Source organism: Gossypium hirsutum, chromosome A08 (assembly GCF_007990345.1).
Source record: "Gossypium hirsutum isolate 1008001.06 chromosome A08, Gossypium_hirsutum_v2.1, whole genome shotgun sequence".
NCBI lineage: Eukaryota > Viridiplantae > Streptophyta > Magnoliopsida > Malvales > Malvaceae > Gossypium > Gossypium hirsutum.
In genome coordinates, this window is record NC_053431.1 from 30,167,711 (window position 1) to 30,194,821 (window position 27,111).

General features: G+C 35.4%; 3 long non-coding RNA genes across 5 annotated transcripts; all 3 read left to right on the top strand.

Moving 5' to 3' along the window:
• Nucleotides 1-10,954: 10,954 nt before the first annotated feature.
• LOC107946149 (uncharacterized) lies at nt 10,955-19,179 on the top strand. Of its 2 annotated transcripts, none has more exons than XR_005899553.1 (4): nt 10,955-11,140; nt 13,330-13,450; nt 13,523-13,669; nt 17,594-18,964. It is a non-coding gene; the product is annotated as an uncharacterized lncRNA (long non-coding RNA). The 2 variants fall into 2 exon arrangements; XR_001696850.2 differs by having other exon boundaries at nt 10,956-11,140; nt 18,959-19,179.
• A 326-nt stretch (nt 19,180-19,505) lies between these two features.
• On the top strand, nt 19,506-20,786 carry LOC107953151 (uncharacterized). Its single transcript, XR_001699092.2, has 3 exons — nt 19,506-19,708; nt 19,777-19,869; nt 19,946-20,786. It is a non-coding gene; the product is annotated as an uncharacterized lncRNA (long non-coding RNA).
• A 1,427-nt stretch (nt 20,787-22,213) lies between these two features.
• On the top strand, nt 22,214-23,523 carry LOC107946141 (uncharacterized). Of its 2 annotated transcripts, none has more exons than XR_001696847.2 (4): nt 22,214-22,476; nt 22,619-22,919; nt 23,040-23,100; nt 23,183-23,523. It is a non-coding gene; the product is annotated as an uncharacterized lncRNA (long non-coding RNA). The 2 variants fall into 2 exon arrangements; XR_001696845.2 differs by having other exon boundaries at nt 22,228-22,476; nt 22,734-22,919.
• The last annotated feature ends 3,588 nt before the right edge of the window (nt 23,524-27,111 follow it).

Consider the following 27,111-nt stretch of genomic DNA (forward strand, 5'->3'; position numbering starts at 1 on the left):
CACCTTTAGCTCAAATACAAAGCGGTCATACGCATTTTTAATCATATTGAGCAATTTAGTACAATTAATCTAACATTTCCTCATGTGCACCTTCATGACCGAATACACACATCATTAACCTAATATCAATTAACTAAGCACTTTAACAAATTCTCCTTGAGCCGATTATCTAAGTCAAGATAAAAGCATCAATATGCTTGCCCCTAACCGAATACATGCAACACCAATCTATCTCATGTGGCCGAATATGCATGTCTATGTTGAGGCCAATTATATGCTTAATACTTCCTACAAATATGGTTACTTGTATTAACTACATACCATTTTGTTTCAAGTTCAAAACTCGGTTAATACACATATGTACACTAGTAATCAAATACTAATATTTGCACTTCACCTTACTACCATTTCTCATGCAAATAACATGAACAACAACCATATTTCCTACTATGGCCGAATGCATCAAGACACCATACCATTTCAATTTTGGTCATAGGTTAAACAAAGAACCTAATGTCTATCTCAAAAAATGCTAAAAAGAAAATCCAAGAGGCATCAATCCACCATCACATGTATCATTATAAAGCTTCACATTTAGCATGCAAATGACATCAACACAAATCCACCTTAGCCGAAACTTAACTCATCTTCATGCATCATCACCAACATCAAACACCACCCAAGAAGACAACACACATGGCCGAATATCATCTCCATCACATAGCAAAGACTTAAACCATGGGCTAGGTAGAACTCAAGCTAACAACTAAAACATGCATGCATCTCATGAAACATCATCAAACATACCTTAATCTAGATACAAGTATGGCCGAACCTCCTCAACCTTTTCTTCCCCTTCTTCCTTTGATTTTTCGGTCACGAAGAAACAAATGAGAACCTTTTCTTTTTTTTTTCATCATCCTACTAACCATTATTATTTTATCATTTCTAACATAAACCATTAACACAACATGTTTATGACATGTTTTACCCATCACACTTTGTCCACCCTTATTGTCATGGCCGGCCACTACTAATTAAATGGGGGAAATTGACATGCAAGTCCACCCCTTTGATTACATGCACTAATAGATCCTTATAGATTAACCTATCACATTTCAAAAGTGTCACACATAAGTCCTATTAACTAAATTCACATGCAATTAACTAAATCAAAGCTTAAAACTTTCACACATTCATATTCACATATTTTAGACAATAATTATTATATTCAAATAATTTGGTGACTCGGTTTAGCGGTCCCGAAACCGCTTTCCGACTAGGGTCACCTTAGGGCAGTCACAACTCTCCCCCACTTAAGAAATTTTCGTCCCCGAAAATCTTACCGGTAAATAGGTTTGGGTATCGTTCTCTCATAGAGTTCTCGGTTTCCTAAGTAGCTTCTTCGATTCCGTGTTTGAGCCATAACACCTTTACTAACGGAACCCTTTTGTTTCGCAACTCTTTCACTTCACGAGCTAGGATACGAATCGGTTCTTCTTCATAACTCAAGTCAGATTGAATTTCAACCTCTGATGGACTAATTATGTGCGAAGGATTAGATCTGTAACGTCGAAGCATCGAAACATGAAAAACGTTGTGGATCCTTTCAAGTTCAGGGGGCAAAATCAATCTATACGCAACTGGACCGACTCGTTCGGATATTTCATATGGCCCGATGAACCTCGGACTCAATTTGCCCTTACGCCCAAATCTGAGTATATTTTTCCAAGGTGAAACTTTAAGAAACACTTTATCTCCTACATGATACTCAATGTCCTTTCGTTTCAAATCCGCATAGGACTTCTGACGATCTGATGCTGCCTTCAGACTTTCACGAATTATTTTTACTTTCTGCTCAGCATCTTTAATCAAATCAACTCCGAAAATTTTAGTTTCACCGAGCTCGGTCCAAAACAATGGTGTACGGCATTTTCGACCGTACAAAGCCTCGTAAGGTGCCATCTTAATACTTGATTGAAAACTATTGTTGTAAGCGAATTCAATCAAAGGTAAATACCGTTCCCATGAACCACTAAACTCAAGGATGCAACATCTTAACATATCCTCGAGTATCTGAATTATCCGCTCGGATTGACCATCGGTTTGGGGATGAAAAGCGGTGCTAAAATGCAACTTGGTACCCAAAGCTTCTTGCAATTTCTTCCAAAATCGCGAGGTGAATCTCGGATCTCTATCCGACACAATGAAATAGGTACCCCGTGTAATCTCACAATTTGAGAAACATACAATTCAGCTAATTTATCCAATGAAAAATCCGTGCGTACGGGGATAAAGTGAGCCGATTTAGTCAGTCTATCAACAACAACCCAAATCGCATCTTTCTTACTTGCCGACACTGGCAACCCAGATACAAAATCCATCGTGACTCGATCCCATTTCCATTCAGGTATCATGATCGGTTGAAGTAAACCCGTAGGCACTTGATGTTCCGCCTTCACTTGCTGACATACTAAGCACTTCGAAACAAAATCGAAAATGTCTCGTTTCATACCATGCCACCAAAACTGGCGTCTCAGATCGTTGTACATTTTGGTACTCCCCGGGTGAATTGACATTCGGCTACAATGAGCTTCGTTCAGAATCATCAAAATAAGTTCTGAACTTCTTGGAACACACAAACGATTTCTGAACCTCAAACAATCGTCATCATCAATTTGAAACTCTGATTCCATATTCGAAACACATTTAGCCCGTTTTGCAACCAATTCATCATCGACTTTCTGAGCTTCACGAATTTGATGAATCAACAATGGTTTGGCCTTTAATTCTGCCACTAACACATTGTCGGGTAGAACAGACAAGTGTACATTCATCGCTCGTAAAGCAAACAGTGATTTTCGGCTTAAGGCGTCCGCAACCACATTAGCCTTTCCTGGGTGATAATCAATGACAAGCTCATAATCTTTCAACAACTCAAGCCAACGCCTTTGTCGCAGATTCAAGTCTCTTTGAGTCATCAAATATTTGACACTTTCGTGATCCGAATATACATGGCACTTCTCACCAAATAAGTAATGTCGCCATATTTTCAAAGCGAATACGATGGTAGCTAGTTTGAGATCATGGGTTGGATAATTTTTCTCATGTGGCTTCAGTTGCCTCGACGCATAAGCTACAACTCGACCTTCTTGCATCAATACACAACCCAACCCAAGTAAGGATGCATCACTGTAAATGACGAACTCCTTGCCTGATTCGGGCTGCACTAGTACTGGAGCTTCCGTCAAATGAGTTTTCAATTGATCGAAACTTTTCTGACACTTTTCTGTCCATTCAAACTTAACATCTTTCTAAAGTAGTTTAGTCATTGGTGTGGCTATCATCGAGAAACCTTTTACAAACCGTCGGTAGTAACCGGCAAGGCCCAAAAAGCTCCGAACCTCAGTAATATTTCTCGGAGGTTTCCAGTTAAGTATGGCTGAAATTTTGCTCGGATCAACTCGAATACCCGATGCGGATACCACATGACCCAAGAAGCTCACCTCTCTCAACCAGAACTCACACTTACTGAACTTAGCATATAATTGCTTATCTCGTAAAATCTGTAACACTAATCTCAGGTGCTCAGCATGCTCGGTTTCGTCTCTTGAGTAGACCAAGATGTCATCAATAAACACAACTACAAACCGGTCTAAATACGGTCTGAAGATCCGATTCATCAGATCCATAAATACCGCGGGGCATTAGTGAGCCCAAACGGCATCACTAAGAATTCGTAGTGACCGTATCTCGTTCTGAAAGCAGTTTTGGGTATGTCCGAATCTCGAATTCGCAACTAATAATAACCCGATCTCAAATCTATCTTTGAAAACACCGAGGCTCCCTTTAGTTGATCAAACAAATCATCAATACGCGGTAACGGATATTTATTCTTTATTTTCACTTTATTCAGCTGACGATAGTCGATGCACAACCTCATGGTTCCGTCCTTCTTTTTCACAAACAATACTGGTGCACCCCAAGGTGAGAAACTTGGTCGAGCGAAACCTCTATCCGTCAACTCTTGCAACTGAGCTTTCAACTCTTTTAACTCGGTTGGTGCCATACGATACAGAGCTATCAGAATCGGTGTAGTCCCAGGTACAAGCTCAATACCAAACTCTATCTCCCGAACAGGTGGTAAACCCGGTAATTCTTCGGGAAAAACATCCGGGTATTCACAAACCACCGGCACAGATTCAAGTTTCCTTTCTGGCTCTTTATTATCAAGTACATACGCAACGTATGCTTCACACCCCTTTCTTACATATTTCTGAGCCAACATTGATGATATTACAGCTGGCAACCTATTCAAGTCAGTAGACTCAACTCGGATTACCTTGTTATTTACACACCTTAAATCGATGGTTTTTTTTTGCAAGTTACAATTGCGTCATGTACGGTCAACCAATCCATACCGAGGATAACATCAAATTCGTCAAACGGTAAAAGCATCAAATCAGCCGGAAAATAGGAACCTCGGATTACTAGGGGACATTTCTTGCACACTTTATCGACAAGCACGTAACGACCCAAAGGATTTGACACCCGAATTACAAACTCAGTAGACTCAACAGGTAGAGTCTTACTGGATGCTAACGTTTCACATATATAAGAATGAGTAGAACCAGGGTCAATCAAAGCAATCACATTAGTATCAAAGAGAGTAAAAGTACCGGTAATAACATCTGGCGAAGAAGCATCCTCGCGTGCGCGTATGGCATAAGCTCTCGCAGGAGCACGAGCCTCAGATCTGGTTGTAGCATCTCTAGATCTTCTCTGACCACCACTAGTATTGCCCGGGTTTCTAGACGGTCTACCCCAAGCAGTAGTAGCACCTGGTTTCCCACTCTGATTCACATTTTGTTCAGACAGTCTCGGGCAATCCTTGATAAAATGGTCAACTGATCCGCATTTATAACAGGAGCGGTCATGGAATCTACAACTCCCTGAATGCCATTTACCACAATACTGGCACTTCGTTCTGTCTCGACGATCGTTTCCAACACTGGCGACCAAAGTGACTCGTGTACTCACAGGGGGTCGGCCGCGATCTCGTCTAGAAAAACCCGAAGTGTCTCTAGACCGGCCTAAGTCATCTCTAAATTTCTTCGATGACTGTTGGAAGGGCTTCCCCGAAGACCTCTTACGAAACTCCTTTGCTCCCACCTCAGCTTTTCTTTTCTCCATACTGAGCTCCTCGGCTTTGCAAGCTCGCTCGACAAGTACCACAAATTCTCGAATTTCCAAAATGCCAACATACAGCTTTATATCATCATTCAGCCCATCCTCGAAACGTTTACACATCACGGCTTCTGAAGAAATACATTCTCGAGCGTACCGGCTAAGCCTTACAAACTTTCGTTCATAGTCGGTAACCGACATGGAACCTTATTTAAGTTCAAGAAATTCCTTCCGTTTTTGATCCATGAATCTCTAACTAATATACTTTTTCCGAAACTCAGTTTGGAAAAACTCCCAAGTTACTTGCTCTCTGGGCACAACAGAAGTCAACGTATTCTACCAATAGTAGGCAGAATCACGTAGCAAGGAGATAGTACACTTTAGGCACTCATCGGGTGTGCAAGATAGCTCATCGAGTACCCGAATAGTGTTTTCCAACCAAAATTCAGCTTGCTCAGCATCATCGTTGTCCGTAGCTTTAAATTCAGTAGCCCCGTGTTTTCGGATTCTGTCAACTGGGGGCTTATTTGACCTTATTTGGTTAGTTGCTGGAGGTATTGTAGGTGCGGGGGTGGTATTAGTCGGGAATGGAGGTTGTGGAACAGCCATATTAGTTCGAATGTATTGGTTGAACCAATCATTCATCACGCTATAAAAAGCTTGTCTAGCCTCATCATTCGGATTACTAACAATAGGTTGAGAGTCCGCCGGTGCTGTCCCTTGTGCGGGAGCAGGTGCTACACTCTCAAGATCATCAGCTACCGCTCGGTTGGGATTGAGATCCATAACTATAAATAAACACATTTTCAATTGTTAGAAATCACCACACTATCAAATAATCACATAATGGCATGTATAGCTAGACCCAAACGTATTACGGCAGTCCTAGAATCGACTAAACCGTGCTCTAATACCAATAAAATTGTAACGCCCCAAGCCCGAGACCGTTGCCGGAGTCGAACACGAGGTATTTACGGACTTATTTCATTGATTAACACAGTTCATTTAAAATTTCCAGACAAGCTGGCTAACTGCGTCACTGTCACCTTAAAAACCATATCTTGAGTTCCAAAACTCGAAAACTAGTTTCGAAAATTTTACCTGAAAATAAACTCAAATATCCTTCTACAAATGTTTTTCTAGAATTTTTTGTCAAGCCAATTAGTACAGTTTATTAGTTAAAGTCTCCCCTATTACAGGGTTCGACTACTCTGACCTTCATGCAATACGACTTAGATATCTTCCTGTACAGGGCTTCAATACTTATGCTGTTTGTTTCTAACGAAACTAGACTTAAAAATAAATCTATAAATATATGGCACGACTTCTAATTTTCTCTGGTTAATTTATAGTGAATTTCCAAAGTCAGATTAGGGGATCCAGAAATCGCTCTAGTCCTATTCACAAAAAACTTAAATATCTCTTAAAATACGACTCATATGATCATTTCGTTTCTTCCATATGAAAGTAGATTCATCAATGTTCGATTACATAATTTATTCACTATTTAATTCCAATCCTACTATTTTTAGTGATTTTTCAAATCCACACCACTACTGCTGTCAGCATCTGTTTTTAAGGTAAACTTTACCTATTTCATGGTTTTCCATGAATCAACTGGAATTTGTCATACAAAGCACCAAAATGATCATGATTAACCATTCCAATGGCTAATCATTACCAAACATTTCCATACCTCTCAAGGTACAACATACAAAATGATTATAATGCTATGCTCAAAGTATATATAAGCCATTTTCGCATGGCTATCCAAATTTATACAAAACCAAAGGGTACATGACTAACAACAAAGAGGGTAGTCCTATACACGCCATTTTCAGAGTTCAACCAAAAACGTACCAAAAGGGTTTTGATAGTATGCACGACTTCGACTTTGACAATCCCGAGCCCGATAGCTGACGAACCAAAATCTATAAAACAGAGAATCAAAGAAACGGAGTAAGCATTTAATGCTTAGTAAGTTTTGAGCAATGAAATTGTGCACAACTGAAGTATAGCATTCATACGACTAAACGAATAATTTCATATACACATATTCTCACAATCATACCTACTTCACATTTCTAACCCTTATATTCATACATAAGGAATCGACCTGACTAAAAGCCAGAAGCTTGTTAATCGATTGAGCAAATACTATTTAGAAGGAATCAATTATCTCAATGCACATACGAAACATACCTTATCGTTGGGATTTTAGGAGCATATTAATTGAAATCATTACAGCAAGATCGCTCATTCCCAAACCCAAGTATCTTCGGGATTTAGCTGGATATAACCACTCGCACAAGGCCTTCGGGTCTTGGCCCGGATATGGTCACTAGCATAAATGCCTTCAGGACTTAGCCCGGATATAATCGCTAGCACAAATGCCTTCGGGTCTTAGCCCGGATATAGCAACTCGCACAAATGCCTTCGGATCTTAGTCCGGATATAGTCACTAGCATAAAAGCCTTCGGGACTTAGCCCGGATATCATTCGAATAACCATGCACATATATCAATAATCATGACACATCCATATTTCATTTTCATTACCAAAGCTCAAACACAAGACACTTATCACACTTACTAATTTCGGCTCAATAGCCACATACAAAGAGCACGATTTTGATTTGCTTTATGACATGATCTCTATGCACATACGGCTACCCATCATACGTATAGACTAATTAATTCAACATATAATTCAAGTAGAATCATTATATCACCGTATTTTTGTTATGACTATACGTCATGACTTAATCAAATCGTAAACTAAGTTTCATTACTCGAAAACTTACCTCGGATGTTGTCGAACAATTTCGACGGCTATTCGATCACTTTTTCGTTTCGCTTGTCCAACTTTGGTCCTCTAAGCTCTTGAGCTAATTCAAGCAAATTTAACTTATTAAGGTCTCATTATGCTAGCTTATGGCCGAATATGACAAGGAGTTGATAGGTCATATGGCCACCTTTAGCTCAAATACAAAGCGGTCATACGCATTTTTAATCACATTGAGCAATTTAGTACAATTAATCTAACATTTCCTCATGTGCACCTTCATGACCGAATACACACATCATTAACCTAATATCAATTAACTAAGCACTTTAACAAATTCTCCTTGAGCCGATTATCTAAGTCAAGATAAAAGCATCAATATGCTTGCCCCTAACCGAATACATGCAACACCAATCTATCTCATGTGGCCGAATATGCATGTCTATGTTGAGGCCAATTATCTGCTTAATACTTCCTACAAATATGGTTACTTGTATTAACTACATACCATTTTGTTTCAAGTTCAAAACTCGGCTAATACACATATGTACACTAGTAATCAAATACTAATATTTGCACTTCACCTTACTACCATTTCTCATGCAAATAACATGAACAACAACCATATTTCCTACTATGGCCGAATGCATCAAGACACCATACCATTTCAATTTTGGTCATGGGTTAAACAAAGAACCTAATGTCTATCTCAAAAAAATGCTAAAAAGAAAATCCAAGAGGCATCAATCCACCATCACATGTATCATTATAAAGCTTCACATTTAGCATGCAAATGACATCAACACAAATCCACCTTAGCCGAAACTTAACTCATCTTCATGCATCATCACCAACATCAAACACCACCCAAGAAGACAACACCCATGACCGAATATCATCTCCATCACATAGCAAAGATTTAAACCATGGGCTAGGTAGAACTCAAGCTAACAACTAAAACATGCATGCATCTCATGAAACATCATCAAACATACCTTAATCTAGATACAAGTATGGTCGAACCTCCTCAACCTTTTCTTCCCCTTCTTCCTTTGATTTTTCGGTCACGAAGAAACAAATGAGAACCTTTTCTTTTTTTTTTCATCATCCTACTAACCATTATTATTTTATCATTTCTAACATAAACCATTAACACAACATGTCTATGACATGTTTTACCCATCACACTTTGTCCACCCTTATTGTCATGGCCGGCCACTACTAATTAAATGGGGGAAATTGACATGCAAGTCCACCCCTTTGATTACATGCACTAATAGATCCTTATAGATTAACCTATCACATTTCAAAAGTGTCACACATAAGTCCTATTAACTAAATTCACATGCAATTAACTAAATCAAAGCTTAAAACTTTCACACATTCATATTCACATATTTTAGACAATAATTATCATATTCAAATAATTTGGTGACTCGGTTTAGCGGTCCCGAAACCGCTTTCCGACTAGGGTCACTTTAGGGCTGTCACACTCATTCCAATTTGATCCGATTTAATTTTCATATTATTTTCTTATTTTTGTTTTGAATTCGATTTTATTTTGATATTTGAAACTGACTTTATAAAAAATATAAACTACACACCATTTACTTAGCTATAAGAAAGTTTCATTTTAGTTACTTAACTATGAAAAGTTAGAAATTGATTACTAAACTATTTAGAAATTTTCATTTAAGTTATGAAGCTGTTAAAATCGACGCTGTGAGATCTAAACCCCTAAACCTTAACAAATTAAACCCCTAAATTGTAAAAACATATATATATAAACCCTAAATAGTACTAATTATCTATAGACCCCAAACTCTAAATCCCAAAAAAATATTCACACATGGATATTGATATGTATATACATAGATATTAATGTACAAGCGCTTATATTGTATTATAATAAATTGTGGAAGTAATACGTACTTAGTATTGATTAAATTTATTTTTGGGTTTAGGGTTGAATATGCATGTAAGGTTTAAGGTCTACGTACGGTTTAGGTTTTTTATTGTTTAGGGTTTAATGGTCATCATGTTAAGTTTATGGTTTGTTATTTTAGATTTGGGGTTTAGTAATTTAAATTTTATTGTTTGTGTGGTTTACCATTTAGGGTTTAAGGTCTTAGTACATGTTTAGAGTATTATATATGTTTATAGTATTATATATGGTTTTAGGGTAAGGAGTATTGATAAAAATAAGAAAAAATCAAATTATTTTAGGGTTTAAACAAGTAGTAAAAATCTTGACGTTTATGGTTTACGAATTTAGGGTATATAGAATTAGGGTTTAGAGTTTAAAATTTAAGTTTCAAGTTTAGGGTATTTGAATTTATGGTTTAGATTATAGGGTATTCAGGGGTTTACAAATTAAATATATTGTTAGAAGCAAAACAAAAATTAATTTAAAGTAATTTAATAAATAATTAAACTATAAATATTTATTACTATTTAAGGTATTAGCAGCGTTTTAGACAAAAACGCCGCAAAAAATCATATTACTTAAAACAAAACGGCACCGTTTGTTTAGAGGGATTAGCAGCGCTAATATGAAAAACGCCGCAATAGAGTAACATTAGCGGCGTTTACTTGAAAACGCTGCAAAAATCATATTTTCATTAATCGAAACGACGCCGTTTTACAATGCATCTTTAGTGGTGCAAGGGTACCAAACGCCGAAATAGATTAGCATTAGCGGCGTTTCTACTAAAACGCCACAAGAATCAATGTTAAACTTTAGCGGCGTTTTTCAAAAACGTCGCAAAAAACAACGTAAATTGACTAGAATAGACTAGAATTAGAGGCGTTTTTTCTTGAAAACGCCGCAAAAAATAATTTAGAATAGTTAATACGTCACTGTTTTAGTGTGCAGTTAAGTGGGTTTAGCGGCGGTTTTTGGAAACGCCACAAAAGGTCCAATTTTTTTAGCAAAACGCTGTCATTTTCCTCTCTTTGATTTTATCCTATTTCTTGCCCGATACTTGGCCATTCCCTCCTTCCAAAACAGATTTCCCCCAATTCCACAGATTTCCTAATCCCTAAAATTTCCCCAAAATCCATAGCCATCTCCTGCTGAAGACGCCGGCCGGACCACCTACTCAGCGTCGTCCGTTCTACTCTCTGCTGCGTCACCATAGCCGTCGCCCTCCTCTGCCGTAAGCAATCGGTAAATTTAGATTTCTTTTCATTGTTATCTCAACTGATTAAATATTGTTGGCCACTGTTTCAGTTAAAGGAAAGAGTAGGGTGAAGAGGTATATTGTTCTTGTTATGCGCTCAGAAGGTTTTTTGTCCTTCTTTTCTTGTATATATTTGAGGTTATGAGGATTTGAAGTTTTGAACCCCGACTACTGGAACTAAGTCGAACACTCTACCTTCGTAGTGCTTTTCTGACAACAATCAAGTACTTGCAATTTGTAACTAGTTCTTTCTTAGGTTTACACCTGTTTCTTTAGTTTGTTTTTCTTGAGTGATTTCTGTTCAAGTACTTGGAACTTGTGGTTGATTTGAAAACAAAGTCAACTCAAAGACTGCAATTTTGTTTTCATTATCTGCTGCATTGAATGAGGAGATGAAAGGAGTCACCTTTCTGCGTCTGTCAACTGGATAATTATGAGAGTTGGCAATGGTTTATATAAAAATAATTTATCAGTACCCTTACATTAATAGTTTCAATCTCACTCGTTCCCCTTGGAGCCTTAAGCGCTTCAGCTTGAACTACGCCATTATCATTGCTTATGGATTTGTTTGTTTACCCTTAAAGCAGATTATACAAGCTGGCATCACTTATGAAGCAACCATAGGAAATAATAAACATATTATTGTGGTTGATTAAAATCATATATACACCATTTTCATCAATGCCATACTATAGTTATTTGAACCCCAATTCTTTTACCAGGATATGGATCTGAGTATCTGACTCTTGTTTTATTTTCTTTGTCATGAAATTCTACAGTTGTATTTCAAAAATATTCCATGTTTGAAACAGAAGAGTTTGTGCCCTGCCTAATTCTAATCTTTGATCGAAAATGTAAAATAAAAAAGGGTGCACCGCTGAGAGTGATGATTTTAGGTTTTAGTTTTTTTTTAGATTAAATTAATTAGGTTATTTTATATTTAGAATTTAAATTAATTGATTGGATGGTTATTTAATATTTGGTTAATTAATTAAGTAAATTTAATTGTAATGAGATTTTTTTTACAAAAGAGAGATTAAATCAATGTAAATCTATAGAATATTACACTACACTAGGAAGGTCTTCATGTAGTACTTAAAAGATTTCCGATGGTTGCTTAAATATATTTTTATTCAAAGGTGTTGAAAATACCATTTTAGCTAAACCATCCGCTACTCAATTGCCCTCTTTGAACACGTGCTAATCTGTTGAAGTAGATTGCAATCCTGCTTCTTTCTAGTTATTTGAATTTATTGAATAGTTTCTTTACTATCTGTCTTAAGGATCACATTCTTCATGTTAAGACTTCATGCAATTTGAAATCTAACCAGTATACTTATAACTCCGCCATGGTTGTCTAGTAGTGCTAAACCCTATTTATATATGAATATTGTGTATTTGAAGGTTAAGTTTTATACATTATTTGGTTTCAAAATTCAAAACTGATAATTAACAGAATAAATAATTGAATTATTTGTGTTTATTTGGTTTAACAGACATCTTGTTCACAAATAAAAAAAATATAGTAAATCTGTAGCAATAGCAGTAATATAAAGACGGTATAAAAAACTGATTCTGACTTTTACAATTTGTAAATACGAATTTGTTCTGCATCTAAGATTTCTGGGTACTTGGTAGTTGTAGTTAGGCAAGCTGTTGAAATTTAGAACAAACATGGTGATGAGGATTCTTTGAAATTTAAGCTTCCATGTCTATGCATTTAGATGTTGTTATGTTTATTTTTTGGTCTGATAAAAGTTTAAGGTTGATAGCAATACCTTGTTAAATTTTGCATTTAAATGTCTATGCATTTAGATGTTGCCTGGTTATTTTTTGGTCTATCCATACTTCTTTTTAAATTTTGAGCAATTTACCTTATTTATTTCCTTTTCAAGGTTGATAGCAATACCTTGTTATTTTCTCATTATCCATGTTTTTAAGTACAAGTTAAGTCTGGGTATGGGAAGGAATCATTTTGTGACACTCCACATCTTATCCAAACAATAAATTTAAATGCCAAATGTTAGAGTAACTCAAATAATTAACCATCAAAACATGCAAGTTTTAAAATTAATAATAAAAAAAGGTTTATAGATTTGCTTTTTGCTTTTTGCGTTTATAAGTAACAATTGCTTTTTGCTTTTTGCTTTTTTAATCTGTTTTTTTTTAATAACAGATTTGCCAACTGCTTCAAACGGGGTGAGAAAGGTGTGGAGAATGATATAGATGTAGATGACAGCACTTCAGTAGAGGAAGTCTGAATCAATTTGGTTGCTGTACTAAAAGATTATCTTCAGGTCAGCTTTTTCTTCTTCATTTGGATAGCTATATGCTGAATAATTAATCATGTTTGTAATAATTGTAATCAGTTGGAATTGTTGGATTGGGCAAGATCGGATCAGCAATAGCAAAAAGAGCCGAAGCTTTCAACTGCTCTATCAGTTACCACTCGAGATCTAAGAAACCAAATACAAAGTACAAATACAACTCAAATACAAAGCCTAGATAACCAGAAGGTTAGCTACACTTTTATTTTCTTTTTTTTTTCGTTTTTTTAAATTACCATTCTTGTTTATCGTAAGATTAGTTTTTAATGGATAATTAATGGATTATGTTTTTAACTTATTTCAAGTCTGTCCTTTGATTATTTTTTTAATTTGCTTATGTTGTTTATCCTTAGAGACTTGTTATGCTGTCTTTAATTTTTCTAATTTGCTTATTCTGCTTATCTTTGGGATCTCTTTGCTACTGGTTGCAATGCGTATGTTCTTACTTACAATAATACTGTAAAATGAATCATTTCTGCTCAATTTCCAACCTTTTAATAATATAATACCTTTCGACATGTATGCTTGCCACGTTAATTTTTTCTACCATATTTTCGTAATTTGTGATTTAATATTTCTATATTTCTATCACGATTTTTAATAAATTTATTTATTGATATAATATGTCTCATCTAATAGACAAATATTTCTATCACGATTTTTGATAAATTTATTTATTAATATAATATGTCCCATCTAATATACAAATATTTAATAAAATATTTTATATAGTTTTTAACTTCAATTTAAATTATTATTGAAATATTCTCTTCCGTTTTATCACAAATTTTATTGTCCGTTTTATCACAAATATTATCGTCTGTTTTATCATTTAAGTTAAACTTTTTATTCAAAATAAATCATACCTTTTTAAGTTCTATCGAGCTCATTTACTATTGAATATTTATTACCATGTAGCTTGCTTATCCCTTAAAATTACAACAATAGCTGACATTCTCTCCAACCTTTTTTAAATATTTTAAAGATTCAAAGTATATAGGCTGGAAACCTAACGGGTTGCCTTATATCAAGCTGTAAGATATAATGGATCCTCCCTAGGTGTAACAACGCCACGTATGATGAATCTTAAAAAATTCAAAAAGACTTGAAAAAAGTTCTATCGAGCTCATTTACTATTGAATATTCATTACCATGTAGCTTGCTTGTCCATTAAAATTACAATAATAGCTGACCTTCTCTCCAACCTTTTTTTAAATATTTTAAAGATTCAAAGTATATAGGCTGGAAACCTGACGGGTTGCCTTATATCGAGCTGTAAGATATAATGGATCCTTCCTAAGTGTAACAACGCCACGTATGATGAATCTTAAAAAATTCAAAAAGACTTGAAAAAAGTTCTATCAAGCTCATTTACTATTGAATATTCATTACCATGTAGCTTGCTTGTCCATTAAAATTACAACAATAGCTGACCTTCTCTCCAACCTTTTTTTAAATATTTTAAAGATTCAAAGTATATAGGCTGGAAGCCTAACGGGTTGCCTTATATCGAGCTGTAAGATATAATGGATCAAATTTCATAACTTACATAATCTACATAACTTACATAAAACATAAAAATATATCATATCAAGACTTACATAATAAACAACTTACCTGTGTAATTTATTGTCAACTTTAGAATTCAAGAACTACGAAATGGATAAGAGTTGGATGAAATTGTCAAGGGTAAGCAACGCTTATAGAAATGGAGTACAAACTTTTCTGAATTTTTCATTTCAAAATGCAAGCCAAGAGAATATGATTCTTTGCTCGTGTAAGAAGTGTGGCAACATCAATTGGCATTCTCGTGAAGTTGTCTACGAACATCTAATTGTTGATGGCTTTATTCGGGGGTATAAAAAATGGATTTTCCATGGAGAGTGTACATCTAGTGGAACTTCTTCAACGATTAATCCGACTTATCCTGATATTGATTACCATTAGTATGTTAGACAAGATGACATGGAAGGTATGCTGCGGGATGCATTTAATATGCACAGTCATGGTGAGCAATCGTTTCCACCTGACTTTATTGCATCCGATGATTGTAATATTGGTGGAAATGTTTTCGGCGAAACGGGAACAAGTGCACCTTATGAGGAGCCAAATGAAGAAGCGGCGAAGTTCTACAATTTACTTAATGAAATGAACGAAGAACTTTACGAGGGATCAATTCAAAATTGTCCTTCTGCATTCGTTTATTTCACTTAAAATGTTTGGGAGGGTGGACTGGAAATTCTTTTACAATGCTGCTAGAGTTTCTAAGAGAGATGTTTCCTTTTGCAAAAATCCCCCAATCTTGTCAAGATATGAAGAGACTAATAAAAGATTTGGGTCTTGGGTACGATAAAATTCATAGTTGCCCAAATGACTGCATTTTGTACTAAGGTGATCAGAAGAACCAATAGTGTTGTAATGTTTGCGGCAAGTCTCGTTGGATGAATGGGAATACAGAAGATATGAATGCGGATGAAGGTGGGGCACAGTTAAGAAAAAAGCCAGTCAAGGTTTTGCGATACTTTCCCCTAATACCAAGACTTCAAAGGCTTTTCATGTCGTCAAAGACGGCCGAATCTATGAGGTGGCATAATGATCAATGGACCGATGATGGATTATTAAGACATCCTGCAGATTCTTTAGCTTGGAAATCATTTGACATGAAATTTTCAAGCTTTGCAAGCGATCTTCAAAATGTGAGGCTTGGGCTAGCAGCTGACGGCTTTAATCCATTTAAAATCATAAGTACTTCGTACAGTACTTGGCCTGTGGTGCTTGTTCCTTACAATTTGCCTCCATGGATTTGCATGAAGCAATCTTTGTTTATTTTATCAATGATTATTCCTAGAAAGAAAGGTTCCGGAAATGATATTGACATCTATTTGCAGGCACTTATTGAAGAGTTAAAACAATTATGGTCGGGTGTTGAGACATATGATGTATTAAGAAAAGAGAACTTTTATTTACGTGCAGCTTTATTGTGGACAATTAATGATTTCCCGGCTTATGCTAATTTATCGGGTTAGAGTACTAAAGGACGTTATGCTTGTCCTTGTTGTGCTGCGCAAACTTGTTCGAAGTGGTTGTACAATAGGAAGAAGTTCTCTTACATGGGCCATCGTCGGTGGTTAGATGAAAATTATAAATTTAGATTTCAGAGAACTCTATTTGACGGTACTGAAGAGTACAGAGGAGCTCCTCAGCAGATCGTTGGATCTGAAATCTTGTTTATGTTAAAAGATATCAACTTCAGTTATGGGAAGATGAATCAACCACCTAACATGCAATCAAAGAGAAGATCGAGGGATGAATCTGATGATGAATCTGACGAAGAGGATGATCCTAATGAGGCAGAGTTGTGGAAAAAAAAAGTATTTTTTTTGAGTTGCCTAATTGGGAGCATAATATTTTACGCTACAATCTTGATGTCATGCATATTGAGAAGAATGTCTGCGAGAACATAATTGGGACAATTTTGAATGTCGATAATCAAAAGACAATCTTCAGAGTCGACTTGATTTAGTTGACATGAGAATTCGGCGTGATATTCATCCTCAAGTACTTCCGAATGGGAAATATCGGTTGCCGCCTTCTATTTTTTCAATGTCAAAGGAAGAGAAAGAGGTGTTTTGTATGGTGTTGAAGGATATAAAGGTCCCAGATGCGTATGCGTCAAATATATCTCGATGTGTAAGTCTTAAAGATCGAAGATTATATTCATTAAAATCACATGATTACCACATCTTGATGCAAGATTTACTCCCAGTTGCTTTACAGTGCTGCATGTCAAAAAATGTGACGTCCTGTATAATTGAACTATCCAATATAATGAAAGCTATTTATGGCAAAGTTTTGGATGTTGAAGAACTTAAGAAAGTACAGGATCGAGCTGCTTTGACTTTATGCAATTTGGAGAAGATCTTTCCACCTTCCTTCTTCACTATTATGGTGCACTTGGTAATCCATCTCCCTTAGGAAGCAATACTTGGTGGACCGGTTTTTTATCGATGGATGTATCCAATAGAAATGTGCTAATTTATTTGTCAAGTATTTATTTATTCGCGTCTATACATTTAGTTACAACTTTTGATAAATATTGTATATTGTGTTTAGGTTCCTAAGCAAATTGAAATCTTATTGTCGCAATAAGCGTTATCCAGAAGGATCAATTGCTGAAGGCTACTTGGCAGAGGAGTGCATGACATTTTGTTCTAGATATTTGGAAGATGTTGAAACACGATTGAATAGACCAAATAGAAATGTTGGGCTCAATGATCATAACTTGGCCGAAACTTATTTATTCCAAAGTTATGGAGAACCAATTGGCAAAGTTGAAATTGCAGAATTAGATGATATATCGTGGATACAAGCACATCGATATGTACTTTTTCACCACGATTTAGTTGAACCGTTACGCAAGTAAGTTCTAAAATTTCCTCACATATTCGTCGTTTTGATTTGTTTATCTTCTAACCAATTACACTTGTTTTTAACATAGTGAGTACAAACAAATTTTGAGATCTCGTGCACGCTCTCGAAGATTGCAACATCGAGAGATTAATAAGTTATTCACAGAATCTTTTCATGAATGGTTAAGTCAAACAGTATGTAACTAAAGTTAATAAGTTACATATAATCCCGAAATTTAGTTAATTATTCAATTTACTTTCGATTCAATAGGTTTGGAGTGGAAAGAACGTCAATGATGAAGTTAAATGGCTTTCCCAAGGTCTGAACAGAATAATAAAAAGATATAGTGCCTTCCTCATCAATGGATACAGATTTCATACAAAGTATCGTGAGAGAATGAGGAGAACTCAAAATTGTGGAGTTGTTGTTAATTCTTCAATTACAAGTTATGCTAGTGCTAGGGACAGTAATCCAATTTAAGGGTAATATGGAGTATTGCGGACTTCTTACCGACATTATTGAGTTGGATTACTATGGCAGATGGAAAGTTGTCTTATTTCGGTGTGATTGGGCTGATGTTAATACTGCTCGAGGAATTAAAGAAGATCAATTTGGTTTTACAATGTTGAATTTCTCTCGCTTGATTCACACTGGACAACAATTGATGGACGAGTCATATGTATTTTCCTCTCAAGTGAAACAAGTTTTTTATTCGAAAGATCCAACTGATGAGGGTTGGTATGTTGTACTCCGGAACACCCCTAGAGACTTGTTTGACATGGGTAATGGAAGTAGAGATGACATCATCGAAAGATCAGAAACATTACCTTTTCCAGAACAAAACTTAGATGAAAATATCCCTACTACTAGTACACAACATCAATGGGTTTGACATGATGTGGATGAAGATATTTACGAATAATGATGTAGTAAGATTTTACAATTTTTTTAATTATATGTAATATTATCATTTTAATCTTTGTCATGTTATATAATTTAACTATTTTATATGTACTACTATTGTTGTAATTTGTTACTAAAACTTTAACTATTTTATGTGTATTGCAGGAAAAATGCGTAGAAGAAGATTACAAGATTTAAGTATTGTCCAGAATACTCCAAATTCGAAAGAAGGAAATAGTGAACAGCAGACAGTTGTTGGATCTTCGAATGTGCCGGAGACACTTGATGAGCCTGAAGAATTTCAAAGTAATATTATGTTCATTTTACATGTGTTGACTTTTATTATTGAATTATTTGTCAATTTTAATATATAGTATATCATTTTTTAGCTGAAAGTGGTGGGACGCGCAGAGTTCGAGGACGTACGCTGCTTAGAGATTTATACGACTTAGATCCTGTCGAGTGTGTTAAAGTAAGTAGAAATACTCATAGTCAGCCTGTTGGATCTAAAGCTCGACTTTTAGCAGGCTATTTGGGCATTTTAGCACGAAATGCAAATATGTTGCCCATCAACTACGAATCATGGCATCACATGCCTGATAGCAACAAAAATCAGGCTCTCGCTAATATTAAGGTAACAAAATGTGAATGTAATTTATAATACTTTGGTTTAAGTTTCATTTATATTTACATTCTAAACTTATGTTTTTTTAGGAGAGATTTGCTTTAGAAGTCTCCGATGATTATATCACGAAGGCATTAGGTAAAAGATGGAGAGACAATAAAAGCACTTTAAAGAAACAATATTTTAAGAAAGACATAAGCCTCGAGGAAAAATTGAGAAATGTCCCGCCGGGAATGCTGAGGTATCAATAGGAAGATGCGGTTAGATTTTGGAATTCAAAGAAAGGAGAGGTATTGCGTATTTCCAAACTCTTATATATAGTGTTTACTATATACGTAATAATAATTTTATTATGTAGGACCGTGAGCGAGTTGGAACAAGCAGCTGGCAAAAACAATAATTCACGCACAGGGCAGGGCCAAGAAGTTTTGCTTCTGTAGCTGAGGCCGAGGTATTATGAATTTATTAATTCTTTCAAATATTAATTACTTTCTATTATTAAATAATATTTTACTAATATATTGTAGGAAGTCAAATCCGGAGAAAAAGTTGGACGCCTTCAGCTTTTTGAGATTACGCATAGGAAGAAAGATGGATCTCCTATGACATCCGAAGCTGGAGAAATTATGGTATATTTACTTAATAATATTTGATTTATTCTAAATATTTATAATCTTTAATTATAATTGTTTAATTCAATTCATTATTAGTAGTTTTAAATAATGTTAAGTTATGTTGCATTCCTTTTTATTATATATTTCGTTTCTAACTCTTTAATTGATTTTTTAGGAGAAACTAAAGGAGAAGAAGGCGAAATATGAAGCGATTGCTTCGAGTGATAGTTCTGTTAATTTTGAGAACATTGATAATAGAATTATCACTGAAGTTTTGAGTCCTGAAAGGTACGGTCGGGTTCGATTTCAAGGATTTGGTGTTACCCCGACCCAATATTTTGGATCCGGCTCCCAGCAATACATGCCTTCCGAAAGTCAAGCTCAAGCTGAAGTTCAGAGGTTAAGAGACCAGATAGCTCAGATGCAAGTGAACACGGTTGAGCAAATTGCCGAGGTTCCACGAAAATATGAAGAACTCCAGCAACAACTTAGAGCGGAGGCAGCAGAGAGGGAGGCAATGGCTGCAGCGAGAGAGGCAGAGGCACGAGCGATGGTAGCAGAGCAGAGCAAAAAGTACGATGATCTCCAGCTATAGCTTCAGCAGATGATGCATATGTTTCAGCAATCGCAAAAGCCGCCATCTTAGACATTAGTTTTCTTATTGTAAGAATGTTTTTAAGTTTTGTCACGTTTAACATTTTTGTAAGAATATTTTAAATTATATTTTATTTATTAATTATATCATATATCTTTAGTTAAATTTGAAGTATCATTTAGAATTAATGTTTTTGGTTGTATTTTTTATGCTAAATTTGCTGTTTTTGGTTGCATTTTATACTATATTTGTTGTATTTGGTTGGATTTTAATGCAGGAAGGGCTGGATATTGGTGAAAAAAAATATTGCAAATCTGCCAAAATTAGCGGCGTTTGTGGGAAAAGCGCCGCTAAAAGCAGTGACTTTTAGCGGCGCTTTACCCACAAACGCTGTTAAAAGCCGTGACTTTTAGCAGCGCTTTGCCCAAAAACGCCGCTAAAATCCTTGACTTTTAGCGGCATTTTTTTCAATAAACGCCACAAATTTTTGTGACGTTACCTATAGCGGCGTTTTTTGCGACCTTTTTAAAAGCGCCGCTAAAAGTCTATTTTCTTGTAGTGATAGCCATGTACAAACACTTAATTTTATCTAAGCTTTTGGTTTTGATTAATTGACCTTTGAGAAAAGTGTTTATGTGAATTTATATGGTAAATTAATCTTATTTAATTTTAAATTTGGAAATCAAATTAAATATTAATTTAGTTTTTGAGTTAATTTTTAAATTTAAGGCAAAAAAATTCAAATTTATAAGTAGGGGCTAAATTAAAATTTTGACTTTGACTTATGAGGTCCGAATGCAATTTTTAAGGAATTTTTTGATGTTAAAATGGAATTTTGTAGAATGATAATTGAGAGCCAATTTAAATTTCTTGCTTCAAATTTTGGGGTCCAAAATGGAATTTTTTTTAAAAAAAATTTGGATTAAGGACTTAATTGAATACAATATAAGTTTTTAGGTTAATTTAAAAATTTTAATATGAATGAGAAATATTTAAATATCCACTTACGGGTCTTCAAAATTGCCAAAATGAAAATTAAATAAGCTAGGGATATTACAACGCTCTGTGTGGTTTAACTTTCTTTTTTTTTTAAATTATTTTTTAATTAATTGATTTCTAATTAATTTGACCTTTTAATCAATGCTTACAAATAAAGTTTATTTAATTTTTAATCATTTAACACATTACCTTTGACAAAATAGAAAAAGGTTATGATTATAAAAAATCACTATATTTAATTATTTCCTTTCCTTTTCAGCGTTTAACCAAACAAAAATACTTAAATTTACTTTACTTTACAAATTAATATGTAATAATTTCCTTTCTTTAACTTTTCTTATTTTACTTTCTTGTCCTTTACAATTATCAATCCAAATATAGTGTTAATCAAATTTAATAACTAACAAAAATATTTCATAAAATATAACTAACTAAAATTTAACACAAAAATATAAAAGAAAAAAAATTAATTTTAAATATTAATTTAAGACAAAACTTGTTTTTTGAAAGAAAGACTAGGCTTTATTCAGGAAAAAAAAAAAACCCTCCCACTGAGCCCAGACCCAATAAGTATCGAACGGTCCAAAACTGAACCTAACTAGCCTAGTAAATGAAATGACCGTCCCCATCCCTTGATAGGCATTACACTGACTTACGGTTTACATTTCCCAAAAAGTTTCCTATTTTGAAAGCCCCTATTATGCAGAGAAATCAGAATGCAATAAAGAAACTGAAAACATCTTTCTTCTTTTCCAGGACTTCAAATTTCTCTCTGATTTTCTCAGTCCGGCTGTCACGCCCATTCGTTTTCCATCGTCTGTCTTGCGTGGCTCGGAACATCGTCTTCCAGGTAAGAAACTTCTCCAGAACTCAAACATCCCTTTGCTAAAAGATGGGCTAATTGATTTTCCGAGCGATTGATATGTTGATTGAAATGAAAGAAAACCTGTTCATCTCCTGTTTAATGTTGCGAATATAACCGCTTATTACAGATCTGTCATGTATGTTGGTGTTGCATTTCTTTACTATTGAAAGGGAGTCTCCCTCTATGATTATTTCTGAAAAACCCATTTCTGAGCTTGTTCTTATTGCCCATAAACACGCAAGTGCTTTTGCTGCAAACGCGGTACCCACCTCAGGATGTTGGATCGTCCGTGAAAATAAGACTTTTCCTTGATTGTTTTTAGCAACAATTCCCGTTTCCGATCTGGAATTCCCCTCAACAAAGGCCGCGTCAAAATTGATTTTGATTCTTCCTTCGCTTGGCGGTACCCATCTCCTTACTTCTCTTCGGTTAGTGACTACCCTTTCTCCCCAATCTCTAGTTCTTTAATGTAGCAAGAAATAGAGTTGACAGTCTCTCTGCCTGATGTACTGACTCTTTCGTGCAACTTTTTATTTCTTTCTATCCAGTCTCTACAGTGCCACTCAGAGAACTCGTCCTCTAGTAGCGGAACAGCCGTTGAAAACCCGGGTAAGCCATTCAAAAAAATCCTGGTCTGTCGCTGATATGATATCATAAAAACCCAGTAACCCTCATAACTCTTTTGAAACAGGGCAGCCACGAAAGACGTGGTCAACATTCTCGACATCAATACTGCATCTTGGACATAATAGATTTGACACAAGTCGTTTATAATACAAATCTGAAAAAGTAGGACCTCTACGTCCATGATCTTTCTGCCACTTAAACCTCGCAACAATATTTTCCATCTCCCCGCATAAGGATTTTGGCAATAAGAAACATGCCATAAAATATGTCGGTATGGCTTGTAAAACTGATTTTATGAATATTTCCTTTCCCCCATGGGAGAGAAAACGAGTACTCCACCCGTCAATTTTCTTTTTCATTCTATCCTTCAAATCTCTTGAATGAGACATTTATTTATTCCCACCACATTTGGGAGGCCTAGGTAACTTTTTGGATTATTTGAGTAACGAACTACCGGTTGCATTGCTAATTGCGTCCTAATCCCCTTAGGAATATTTGCATTGTAAAAAATTGTAGATTTATTTAGATTAGCACATGAGTGCAAAAAATTGTAGATTTATCAAGATTAACACATTGGTTTGAACATGCTTTATATTCTTTTAAAACCTGTTTTAATACAAAAATCTCCCTGTCTGAGGCTTCCCCGAAAAGTAAATTTCCCCGAAAAGTACATAGTATATGCAAATAACAAATGTGAGAGGCCCAATCCTACTCGCCTTTACCCTTTTTATCCCTTTTGTAAGACCTTCACAAACTGTCAATTGCATGAGCGTTGATAATCCCTCACTACATATAAAGGGGTCTATAATCCCTCATTACATTTAACGGATAGTAAGGGACTCAACGAGTCTCATTGTCTTAAACCCTTGGTAGGTTTAAAAAATTATCCCAAAATCTTATTAATGCTAATTGAATAAGAGATCGTCGAGACACACTTCATTACTATCTCCACTTAGGTTTGTGCAAAACTCGTTTTTTCCATCATTGCTCTTAGGAATTCTCATTCGACACGATCTTATGTTTTACTCATGTCTAACTTTAAGGCCATAAAGCCTTTTCACCCCATTCGTTCGTTTATTCTTAAGAGTATGGAGTATCTTGTAGGCAACCAACACATTATCTGAAATCCGGCGTCCTAGTATAAACGCATTTTGCGCACTATCAATACAAACATTCATAGTGTTTTGAAATTGATTTGCCACCATTTTTGCGATAATCTTATATAAAACATTACACAAGTCAATGGGCATAAATTTTGACATGCTGGTGGTGTTAGGGACTTTTGGTATGAGAACATTATTTGTAATATTCACACGATTAAGTTTCTTATCGGCATTTAAAACCCCAAAACAAAAGTTGCTTATATCCATTCCTACAATGTGCTAGTAGCGTTGATAAAATAATGCCGGAAAGCCATCCAAACTTGGTGCCTTTGCTAGGCCTATATCATGCAAAGCCGCAGACTTCATCTGTGTAAGTCCCTGTTAACACTATATTTCATTAGAAATGCACTTTTCAATCCCGGATAATAAATGTGTGAAATCACTCAATCCTTTCGTCGTAAATAACTCTTCAAAGAAATCCCTTGCAACTTTTAACATCTCCGTCTTCTTTTTTGTAACCTTTCTATCCCCATACTCCAAACCATTTATTTTATTCGTCTTTCTTCTTTGAGAGGCATACTTGTGGAAAAAAGTCGTATTTTTGTCTCCAAACTTTATCCAATTAATTCGCGCTCTTTGTTCCCAAAAGGCCTTAACTTTATGAATCTCTCAGTTTAATAGGATTTTTGTGTCAATGAGATTTGCCAAATTGTTATCAGTCCGATCTGAAGCTAGTAATATTTCTAGTTTCCTTATCAAAGACTTTTTCAAACCATGCTTCATGCCTTGTATTCGACGAGCCAATTTCCCAACTCAACTTGAAGAGTTTCAAGTTTAACAAGAAGATCCCCTTTACACGATTCCCAGATACGCTTAATAACTTCTTCACAAGATTCCTTTCTTGTCCACCAAGCTTCAAAACGGAACTTTACATCACCTTTTAAATTTGTAATCGTATCTATATGGACTAATAAAGGACAATGATCTGAGAAAGCGTGGGATAAATGTTGAATACTAGCATTTAGAAAATGATCTAACCAACTAACATTTGTCACTCCTCTATCTAACTGTTCTCAAATGTTTGTCTTTGGTAGATTCCTCTCCCCCATGTAAACCAATTTTCAAAATATCCAATATCCATTAGTCGACAAATTTCTAATACATTCCGAAAAGTTTTCATTCGCCTTTCATCCCTTGGCACCCCTCTCTCATTGCAAGAGTACACGATTTCGTTGAAATCCCCACAGACAAGCCATGAAATATCCTGATAGATCTCCAGATTTCTAAGAATGTTCCATGAATCGCTTTTATCCTAAACAAACGGGGCTTCAAAAAAACTTGTAAATCTCTAATCTCCTTCTCCTCATCTCCTTTTATTACTACATCAACCTGGTTCATTGAGAAACTACGTAAACTGACAAATGCGTCTTCCTTACATGCTAAACATAGACCCTTTCGAGAACCATCAATCCTCACCTTAATCTGCATCTTCTCCTTATTGCTTCCATACTCCTACCATTCAGTTTGGTCTCCATAACCAATTGAGGATTTGATGTCTTTAGCGCATGCCGAAGTCGTGTAATAGCCCGTGAGCTCCCCAACCTACGAATGTTCCAACTTAGGAGTTTCATTGTGATCGGGGTGGTTTGCCCTCTGGTAGCTGCCGATAAATAGTTAGATTTTATGATTACCCTTCCATCACTTCCTTTTCTTGCGTCATTAGCCCCAAAACCTCTATGGGGATCACCTTCCCTGTGTGGCCCTTTTTTCCCTTCACCCTTCAAATATTGTTCCTCCGAGTCATGCTCTATGTCTACTTGGCCAAATACGTCTCTCAATTCTCCTTCCAAATTAATCCCTAAAATTAGGTTTACCAATTTTGCCATTATTCCTCCATTCCTGTTACCTCATCTTTTTAACAAAAAACTGTTCATTGCTAAAGCCCTTTTCGATTGGGCCTGCATGGATAGATCCCATCTTATATTGGTGACATCTGTTTTAGACTCCATCCTAATTTGGCAGAATGAATCACTATACCCAAACACCTACAATAGAAACAGAACAATGTTAGTCGTTCGTACTTAAAATTGATATAGGAGCAAATACTTGATGCAAACATCAATTTCTTTTTCCTTTTTAATGGTCGTCGCACGTTAATCCATACTCGAATTCTCATATAATTAATAAAACCCCGTTCTAGGCTTTTTGTATCATATTCCATAAAAGCACCTACGAAATCTCCCAATTGTCTTGCTAATTGCTCTGAGAAAAAACTCAAGGGTAACTCGTGGACTTGTACCCAGAAACAAACTGATAATAAAGGGACTTTTAATGGGTTTTCCCTGGTTACCATATGACGTAACACCAAGAGGTGGTTGTTAAAAGTCCATGGCGATCCACTTTGAACTCTTTCTAAACATATCTTATGAAAAAAATTGAACAAAAAATGTTTTTCCCTCAAATCTGAGATCTATACTCCTTTCACTGGATGCTATAAATTTTCCATTGTGCTCCTCATCATTGGGAAGTGGATTACACTTGCAATAAGAAAACACCCAACCAAACACATATCATAAACCTCTATCGGCGCATCTTTGTTGTTATTGACCGCTAAGATCTCATCCTCATCATCTTCTAGTGTGAGATTTGCCATGTCATTCTCCATATTTCTACAGTCGTTCTCCATGTGAAAACACTTTGATACCTTAAAAAAAACTTGCTAGAAAAGCAAACAGATATGTGTTAGAGAAGCAAACTTTTTTTTAGTTCTGAAAACAACTTTTTAGTTTAAGGTTATAACGATAAATTTAATAGATAAAGAAAATTTTAATTTAGATAAATTAGAATTCAAAGGAACAATGATGCTTATGTAATTCATTTGAATTATTAT